Source organism: Neofelis nebulosa, chromosome 14 (assembly GCF_028018385.1).
Source record: "Neofelis nebulosa isolate mNeoNeb1 chromosome 14, mNeoNeb1.pri, whole genome shotgun sequence".
In the NCBI taxonomy this organism is placed as follows: domain Eukaryota; kingdom Metazoa; phylum Chordata; class Mammalia; order Carnivora; family Felidae; genus Neofelis; species Neofelis nebulosa.
Genome location: NC_080795.1, coordinates 59,205,244 through 59,214,483, shown reverse-complemented (window position 1 = coordinate 59,214,483; position 9,240 = coordinate 59,205,244). Strand labels below are relative to the sequence as shown.

Below are 9,240 nucleotides of genomic sequence, written 5' to 3'. Positions count from 1 at the left end.
AAGGAGCAAATAAATGAATAGAATAAATTAATAAATGCACAAGTGAATGAATGAGTGAATGAGTGAGTAAATGATGGACTTTTGTTGATGCATCTCCATATCCCATACTTTCTCTTTACAACGAGTGCCTAGGTTTTACTTTGGATGACCAAGTTACACTATTTTAGGTTTCAAACAGGGTTGAGTCTGGATTCCACCCTAAGCTCTAGTCAGGATGCTCCTGATTAAGCGAATCTTAGTAATTCTATTGTTGCTGTTGTTCTTGACATTGTCAATGTGATTGTTTCAGGCTTGGCAATGGTTTAAAACTAAGATAAACCAACAGATGGTGCTCCTCTGGCCCTAGTGATTGGTTCAGTGGACGTAATTTAGTTCAACTGGAGGGAAGCCCGTATCTTCTCATAAATAATTATCAACTTGATGCAGTGCTCTTCTTTTAGATGTAAGTAAATAAATGCATGCATGTAGCCCAAATGGACAGCCACCTGACAACCATTAGGAAAGACAGGCTAAGGTTAAAGCCAACATAGCAAAGGAAGATTTGAAAGAACTACAAACAAATGGATGTGCAACCTTAAAGATATCAACCTGTGGATCAAGCAGAGTCTTCTTCTGCTCTAGACTTTCCAGCTTATGAGCCAATAAAGTCCCTTTATTATTTAAATGAGGTGAATTTTCTTTATTGGCTCTAACCCATATTCTAAATAACATAGATAGATACAGGTAGATGTATAGGTAGAGAGGGAGGGAGTGGGGGAGAGAGAGAGCACAAGCATTATGATACAGGATAAAGAAATAAGAAGCATTTGTCCTTAGAGTGAAATGGGATAGGTTACTAGAATGAATATTTATCTGTGTGATCTACGAAACATTTGATTTACTCATTGCTATAACAGTTGAGGTTTCCAAATTCTGTAACCAAGCATTTTATATATGACCATCTTGATCATCAAATCAGTTCATGTGGGTGACAGTTGGTGATCAATCTTCCGATGCAATATTCAAAAGAATACAATGACCATATGTTAGTTGATGCAGTTGAGTTGCATATAAATGGTTGCATTTATTCTGTACTTTGATATTTAGGAAGTAAAAAGACATTTTGTTTTTCATTTTGCAATCCCTAAAAGAACAGCCAAAGGAAATGTTTGCTTCTTAGAGTATGAAATAATAGGAGCACAGTGTGAAGCCAGCAAACTTTTTTTTTGTATTGAAGCATTTTATGAAACAAAATTAAATATCTAAATTTTTTCCAACCAAAATCCAAATAGGACTTTTCACTTATTTTTTCTCCCAATATTATCATGGCATTATTTGTGGTGTAACAAAATAGATTATACAGATCCAGAAGAATGGGGCTTGAATTCTAGCTTTACCATTTAACCATTGGTAAACTTAAGCAAGATATTAAATCTCTGTAAATTCCATATAAATTCTATGTAAGCTATACTAGTGTGTGTGTGTGTGTGTGTGTGTGAGAGAGAGAGAGAGAGAGAGAGAGAGAGACTTATTGTTAACCAGCAATGAGTCCTGGTATAAAGATATGTGTGCCTGTACATATATGATAAACAATTATATATTATGTAAAATAAGTTTAATAGATAAACCTTTCATTGATTACATAATTAGGTTTGATTTAATAATTATCTTGCCAATATTTATTTTGAGTTCAGTACTTTGGGGGACCTGTGATTTTATTTCTACAAGTGATATTACCCATGTGGGCCAGCCACCTTGCAAATAGAATTCATTGGTAAGAAGCAAAACTTTATCTCTTAAAAAAAAAAAAGTAGGAAAACAACCCAATTTTTTAAAGTGAGCCAAAGACCTTAACAGACACCTCACCAAAAAAGATATATAGATGGCAAATCAGCATGTGAAAAAAAATGTTCCACATATGTCATCAGGGAGATGCAAATTAAAACAAGATACCAGGGAGACTGGGTGGCTCAGTTGGTTGGGCGTCCAACTTTGGTTCAGGTTATGATCTCACAGTTTGGGAGTTCAAGCCCCGCATCAGGCTCTGTGCTGACAGCTCAGAGTCTGGAGTCTGCTTTGGTTTCTGTGTCTCCCTTTCTCTCTCTGCCCCTCCCCTGCTCTCTCTCTCTCTCTCAAAAATGAATACACATTAAAAGTTTTTTAAAAAATAAAAGAAAACAAAATAAAACAAGATACCACTACATACATATTAGAATGGCCAAAATCTGTAATACCGACAAAACCCAATGCCAGTGAGGATATGGAGAAGTAGGAACTCTTATTCACTGCTGGCGGGAATACAAAAGGGCTCAGCTACTTTGAAAGACAGCTGGAGGTTTCTTAGAAACAAAAACAAAAACTAAACATACCTTTTGCCATCCAGCAATCACACTGGTATTTACCCAAAGAGGTTGAAAATTTACGTCCACCCAAACACCTGCATGTGAATGTTTAGAGCACCTTTATTCATAATTGCCAAAACCTGAAGGAACCAAGATGTTTTTCAGTAGTTGAGTGGATAAATACTCCGTAGCACATCCAGACGATGCAGTGTGATTAAGCACTATATAGAAATGAGCTAGGAAGCCATGAAAAGACATGGAGTCACCTTAAATGGGTACTACTGAGGGACAGAAGCCCATCTGAAAAGGCTACATACTGTATAATTCCAGCTATATGACATTCTGGAAAAGGCCAAATCAGGGAGACAATAAAAAAGGTCAGTGGTTACCAGGGGTTGGGGATGCATGAAGGGATAAACAGGCGGAGCACAGAGGATTTTGGGGGCATTGAAAATACTCTGGAAGATACTGTAATGATGGGCCCATGTTACTATACATTTCTCTAAAACCACAGAATATACAACACCACGAGTAAACCAGGACATAAACAATGGACTTGGGGTGGTTACGATATGTCAGTGTAGGTTCTTGGATAGTTAACAAATGTCCCACTTTGGTGGGGCATGTTGACAATAGGTGAGGCTGTGCATGCCTGGGGTGGGGAATATGGGAAACCCTGAAGCTTCCTCTCAGTTTTGCAGCGAACCTAAACCTGTCAAATATCTTTTAAAACAACAAAAAACTTATGAGAGAGAAGAAGAAAATCACTGGACTTGAGTGACATATTTAGTTTTGCTCCAGCTCAATTCACAAATGACCTGTGTTATGCTAGTCATACTGCTTAACCTTACGGAGACTCATTTATCTTACCTATAAAATAGGGATAATAAAGCCTCATTCAGAGATGTTTGGAATAAATTATATCACAGATGTTTTAGAATCACTTTTGAATTTCAAAAGCAGCACATAAAATTGTGGGACTTCATTTTGAAAGATATAATTAATATATTTTTTAAAGAACCTCCAGTAATCTGTTGCATTTTTAATGTATCCTATCATCAATATTCCCTGTAAGCATATGAGTGAAGAAGTCTTTTGTAAAATTAGGTAAGAGATACAAGGCAGGAAATGGAAAATATAAATGTCACATTGAATACAAAATACAGGTATGTATAACAATAATATTTTCTCCCCCATAAGATTCATTTGCCAAAAAAAAAAAAAAAAAAAAAAAAAGCATGGGGTGGGCAGGATGAAAATCAGTATGTTATGAACTCTATAATTTCTATGGTTTTTTTTTACACTTGATCATAGCCAAAAGGCCGAGAAGCTGTTCTAAGTTTTTTTTTTAAACTCCAAGTCCAGAACTATTTACCCAGTCCTAAAGTAGACATCTTCACATTGATGTTTCAAAGCTATTGAGAATGAAACTTCCAAACATAAATTCACCATTGTTTCTGACCCAATCTTTCTCCCAGAACTGCCATTCCCTTGATCTCTCTCTCAGTAAATATATCACTCAATCACTTAAGACAGAAAACGGAACATGAGTTTCTTTCTTCCCTTTCACGCCAAGCTAATCAATCACTAAATTGTATTAATACTGCCACCTAAATATTGCTCAAGTTTGTTGTTCTCTTCTCTCACCTCCCTTACCATGACTCTAAACCTCTTTCATTCCTTACCTATTTTCCTTCAGTAGTCTTTGCTTTGTCTCTTTGGTCCTGTTCTAATTAAAGGGGTCTTCCTAAAATGTAAATCTTAGCCCATGATTCACCTGCTTGTTATTTCCTATTATTTTCAAAAAAGTGCAAATTCTTTCTTTGCATGGTTTATGAGGAACTTCATGATCTTGTCCTAGTGGACAAGATCCTACTGGATCTTGTCTCTAGTCTTTGTCTTTGTCTTCCATTCCTTCCCACCCATACCTGGACAAAATTACTCCAGTTTACTTCCTTTCGTATCTTAGGATACTGCCATGTTGCTTTGTATCACTCACATGACAATAACTCAGCTGACTTGCTCCATTCATCATGAAGGTCCCTCAGCTTATGTACTGTGTGCTTGCAGCCTTTCCTGACAGCTCAAAATTTAGCTGGGGAGTTTTTCTTCCATGAACAGCTTATCCTGCTGTATTATCATTTGATGCCTATAGTCCCCAATGGCCCCTGAGCTTTGTGAATATAAGGTCCACGCTGACCTGTTCACATTGCATTCTTATCACCTAGACTGGTGCCTAGAGCATACACATCAGATTCTCTAAGCACATTTAGTGAAATCAGGACCTTTATGGCTTTAATGAATTTAATTTGATGATCTAAACCTTCTTGGTGAAAGTGTTGTATGCTAGCCAAATAACATCACACATTCTATTCTTCACTTATGTTTAGTTGAAGCTCACACTGAATGAATTCCTTACAACTCAGAAGAAATGTTGTGACTTGAGTCCTAGCAAGGGTAACTCCTGACTCTGACCTGACTTGGCTTCTAACACCTGCATCTTTGTTTTCCAAGACAAAGTTGAATCTTGCAATAAACCTTAAGGGGAAGGAGGAACTGAGTTGGGCATGGTTCCTAAAATTCCATTGGAGAAGCACATGTGAAAGAAACCTTTCCTGGGAATTCCTCTGAGCTTCCAATTCTGAACCATGGTGACATTTTATTTCAGATTTCTGAGTAGGCAGCCTGTTTAATAACAAAATAATGTTAGGAAAAAGTCATTAAAGCTTCGTTTGCTGTCCACCTATTTGGGATAACCTGAGAACATTAACTGTTCCAGAAAAGGAATGGAAAACAAACTGAAGGTACTAATTAGCATGAATTATTAATAGAATTTATTAACAAAAATCCCGTCTTATTTTTTTTCTCATTAAGCATTTGTTTTAATGGGTCTTGAAATTTTGTAAAACGATTTTCGGTCAAGTTGTTTCCATTAAAAAAGTACTGATTTTAAAAATTAATAACTTAAAACTCTGTCTCACACACACACAGTTCAGAAATCATTTTTCCTTCTGAGGTTTTATGATGCATGGTTATCATTAACCAGTCTTTTCTATCAAGCTTAAATGGCCGATTGACGCAAACAGTCCTGAGACCACTCTTCCCCCACTGTTACTATTGGGGTGGCAGGTATTGGAGATAATATGATTTAGCCTCTGAGCTTTCTGGGAAGACTTGGTGACCTTGCCAGCTCCAGCTGGCTTCTCGTCCACTGCTTTGATGACACCCACAGCAACCATCTGTCTCATGTCACGAACAGCAAAAACGGCCCAGAGGAGAGAAACTCTCAAAACACACACAGGGTTGCCAAGAACCATATCAACAATGGCAGGATCATCAGATTTCAAGGACTTAGGGCCATCTTCCAGCTTTTTCCCCAGAATGATGATCAGTCTTCTCCTTCAGCTCAGCAAACTTTCAGGTAATGTGAGCTGTGTGACAACACAGCACAGGTGCCTATCCAGCACTGATTTGGTCTGGATGGTTCAGGATGATCACCCAAGCCATCAAGCCAGCTGTTTCCAATGGTGGCTCATTTTTGCTGTCAGCAGCCATACTGCCATGACAAACATCTTTGACAGATATGTTCTTGACACTGAAGCCCACGTTGTCACCAGGAAAGCGTCATGGTGCCTTTCAACAGATTTTGCTTCAGTTGTAACACTGACTGGAGCAAAGGGCACCACCACGCTGGGTTTGAGAACACCAGTCTCCACTGGGCCCACAGGGACAGTACCGATTTCACCAATTTTGTAGACGTCCTGGAAGGGCAGACCCAAGGGCTTGTTGGTTGGATGAGTTGGTGGCAGCATGCAATCCAGAGGTTCAAGCAGTGTGGTTCCACTGGCATTGCCATCTTTATGGGTGACTTTCCAACCCTTGAACCAAGGCACGTTAGCCCTTGGCTCCAGCAGGTTGTCACCATTCCAACCAGAAATTGGCACAAATGCTATGTGCAGATTGTAGCCAATTTTCTTAATGTAGGTGCTGATCCCTTAACAATTTCCTCATAGCTCTTCTGCTTCAGTATCTCTTCTGTAGGGTGGTTCAGGGAATCCATTTTGTTAACACCAACATGTAGGAGTTTCACAGCCAGGTGTGGAAGCCAGAAGGGCATGCTCACGGGTCTGCTCATTCTTGGAGATAGCTGCTTCAAATTCACCAACACCTGCAGCAACAGGCAGAACAGTACAGTCAGCCTCAGATGTGCCTGCAAGCATGTTTTTGATGAAGTCTCTGTGTCCTGGAGCATTGATGATGGTCACATAATGCTTGCTCGTCTCAAAGTTCCACAGGGACATATCAATGGCGACACCATGTCCACTTTCGGCTCTCAGTTTACCCAAGACCCAGGCATGCTTGCAAGGGTTTTTTCTCAGCAGCCTCCTTCTTCAATTTTTTCTATAGTTCCTTTGTCGATCCCACCTCAGTAATAGGTCAGATGACCAGTAGTGATAGACTTGCCTGAATGTATATATCCATGACAAACATGTTGCTTTGAGTCCTTTCCTTTCCCGTTTTGGTTTAGGATTAGTGGTGGTTTTTATGTCACCTGTGGTCTGGCAGCAAAGCTGTATGAAAAAGCTCATTTATTATTTTTAAAAATTTAAATAAACAGATCCCTATGAAAGATGCATAGATAGCATAATTATATTCTGTTCACCTTTATGAAATTTGAAACATTTTTTCTTTCTCTAAAAAGGAAAGCATACTTATTATTATTGTTATTATTATTGTTATAACACTTTATTTTTAATATCTTTCATAAAGATTGCTTAAAGACTAGAAGAAATTATAAAAAGAGCTTTTAGAAAATAAGATATAAAAGGAAAGGTTAGTAATCTAGCATGGACATATTCTCTGTTAAAGTTAAACTTTGCATTCAAAAATTTTAAAAAATCTTCAGGATTGGTAGGCCACACCAAAGAAGTTTTGAGATCTGAAGAATATAAAAATCGAAAATATTAATTAGAGCAAATCTGAATATATGAAAGGCATTTAGTTTGTCCTGGATAAATGAGAAGAAAATGTCTCAAATTGATTTTTTATTTTTTATTATTTGAGACAGATAGAGCAAGTGTGGAGAAGGGCAGAGGGGGAGAGAGAATCTGAGGCAAACTCCACTCTCAGCCCAGTGCTGGACATGGTCAATCCCATGACCCTAGAATCATGACTGGAGCCAAAATCAAGAGTCTGGCACCCAATCAACTGAACCATCCAAGCACCCCTCCAATTGATTTTTATTTTACTCAGTCCTCTGAACTTTGATACTTAATTCTGAAAGGATGGCCTGACAATCCTTCTGCATATTGGATACAATGCTATCAGAATATCTTCTTCCCTCACCCCTCCTTAAGAAATTACACACCTGCAATATATCCCAGGAAAATAATTTACCCTTTCCCTATTACTCTTGTGTCCTCCGGGTGGTATAGTCTATATAGTGTAGTGCCTTATAGTAACACGTTACAAAATGGAAAGTCACGATTTTTTGTCATTTTTTTTTTCTATCTTCTTTGCTACAAGCCATGGAAGACTAACACCGCTAAAAATAATACTTAGCTCAATGAAGGGATCATTACATACTTGTAACAGAAGGTAACTCTGTGGCCAGCCTCTGCCAAGTGAGTCTTAAAATACATACATCCTCCAAATGGTATGTATTTTGAGTAACTACAATTGTATTGCTTCAGGCAAAGTACTTGCAGACCTAAGACCAGACTGGCAGAATGTGCTGAACAATTAACTTTTGTATTAAATTAGAACCACTTTCTTTTAATTTCAGTTGATCGTAAGGCATAAAAGATAAAGAAGTTAAAAATAGCTGAAGGGTGTATGACAGAAAAATAAGTCTTCACTGTTTCAAATTTACTAGTAATTAAGACAGCTGTGTGAATAATGAAACATGCATAAGTCAATTTTCCCTCCCACCATATATTCAGGGAATTTTGACCTGAGTTTATAAAAGATCATACACTCACACAAGGAAGTTTGGATGTTTTTTTTAATTTAAGGAAAATGCCATGATAAGTTCTTGCTTGTACCATATTTGTTAATTGTAGAGAAGTTAAGTGATACAGTATTTAAAAAAAATCTTAATGTTTATTAAAAAAATTTTTTTTAACGTTTATTCATTTTTGAGAGACAGAGAGAGACAGAGCATGAGCAGGGGAGGAGCATAGAGAGGGAGACACAGAATCCGAAGCAGGCTCCAGGCTCCGAGCTGTCAGCACAGAGCCTGATGCGGGCCCGACCCACAAACCGTGGGATCATGACTTGAGCTGAAGTTGGATGCTTAACTGACTAAGCCACCCAGGCACCCCAGTGATACAGTATTTTTAAAGAAGTAAATTAAAGTTGCTCAAACCCAGTAATTACTATTATAAAGTTTGTATTTTATTATATACAAATTTATTCAAAACTATATTCTATATAAATGCATTTAAATTTAGGGTAATGATATATCTATATCTATAGAATAGATAGATATAGATATAGATATAGATATAGATATAGATATAGATATAATTTTTCAAGACAGAATTTCAAAGCGAAGTATTAATTTGAACAATATTTATTGGCATTTTTGTACCATATATGAGACATTATGGCAGGTATGGGAATGGAGATGTGTGTAAAGCATAATCACTTTCCTCAATACACAGACTAGGAAGTAAAATAAAGATTACTGAATACTTGCTATATACACTAGAAATTAATAGGTTAAAAATGTATAAGAAATACTATTTTTTGAGGGTGAGAATGAATCATTGTCAAGGGGAGGGGGCCGAGAGACGGGGAGACACAGAATCCGAAGCGGGCTCTAGGCTCTGAGCTGTCAGCACAGAGCCAGACCAGGGGCTCGAACTCACAATCTATGGATGACTTTCACCAGTGACAGCTGAGGTAGAGAAGGAAC

General features: G+C 37.7%; 1 pseudogene; it reads right to left on the bottom strand.

Annotated features, from left to right (window-relative positions):
* Positions 1-5,359: 5,359 nt before the first annotated feature.
* LOC131494540 (elongation factor 1-alpha 1-like) lies at positions 5,360-6,637 on the bottom strand (annotated as a pseudogene).
* Between the last annotated feature and the right edge of the window lie 2,603 nt (positions 6,638-9,240).